Raw genomic sequence first — 1,383 nt, 5'->3', positions numbered from 1 at the left:
TATATATATATATATATAGGGGTTGGTTCAAATACTAACCAAGATTTTTGTGTTAACTTTGTTAACCAAGTTCAGCCAATCATATTCCATTTTTTCTTTAGGTTCACATATAACTCATATATTAATGACAAATGTAATTAAGTAATTTGTCATTTATGTAACTCCCAAATCATTAATTGGGAGTTACAAATATAAAAATCTCAATAATTGATGATTATATAATATTGATATTTTTTTATATGTGTTCATGTTTTGTAATTTCGATTTATTCTATCCATAATGATATTGATTTTGTAATTGTTAAAGAATTTCCGATTGTAAAGATTTCGATATCGTCTGAGTAATATGGATAAACCTATTGGAAAACAGATCGACAACAATGAGCATTCAAAGGTTAAAATCGTCTACAACTACAATCAGAATTCGAATTCATATGTAATTGTTAAAGAATTGTTCACAAGTGTTCATATTGTGTTAATATATACACTAGCTGCATATCTCAATATTGGCTTGCTCCTGAATGTGTTCATAATGAAGAAATTATTGTTCACAAACTGTTCATATTGCGTTCATATGTATACTAGCTGCATATCTCAACATTGGCTTACTCATGAATGTGTTCATAATGAAGAAACTATTGTTCACAAACTGTTCATATTGTGTTCATACTTTTTTTTATTTATTTACTTTCATGTAACAACTATTCTTATTATATGCATATTGTGTTCATAAATGCTATACAGTTCAAGTTCATATATATGTCCATTTTTGTTCGTATTTGACACAATGATTCATATATGTGTGTGTGTTTTCATATAGTTCTTACATTAACAAAAATAAATTAATAAAAATAATAAGATTTTTTGATTTTGTAACTCCCAATTAATGATATGGGAGTTACATAAATTTTTTTTTACCTAAATACCCTTTTCTTCTTTGTTCACATATGTTTTTTGAAATTGTAAATTTAAAAATTTAATTTTTTTATCATGATTAATCACAACCCTTTATTGTAAGAATCAATGGTCAAGATTGGTTAACAAAGTTAACACAAAAATCTTGGTTAATATTTGAACCAAACTCTCTCTCTCTCTCTCTCTCTATATATATATATATATATATATATACACGAAAGATTGTATGAAAAAGAGAGTAAAGATGAAAAGCGTAAGAAGCGATATGGACCCTTGATCACCTTTAATTTCAAATCTACTTATGAATCGTGCTTAATACATGGTTTAATCTAGTGCATCTCATTCTAATGTGAATCCAAGGGTATAGATCATTTCTTACGCTCCTCACCTTAACTCTTCTCACTCGAACTCAACCCTATATATATATATATATATATATATATATATATATATATATATATAAACTAAA

The sequence above is a fragment of the Cynara cardunculus genome, assembly GCF_001531365.2.
Source record: "Cynara cardunculus var. scolymus isolate 2C chromosome LG 2, CcrdV1, whole genome shotgun sequence".
NCBI classification, from domain to species: Eukaryota; Viridiplantae; Streptophyta; class Magnoliopsida; order Asterales; family Asteraceae; genus Cynara; species Cynara cardunculus.
Note: the sequence above shows the minus strand (reverse complement) of the source record.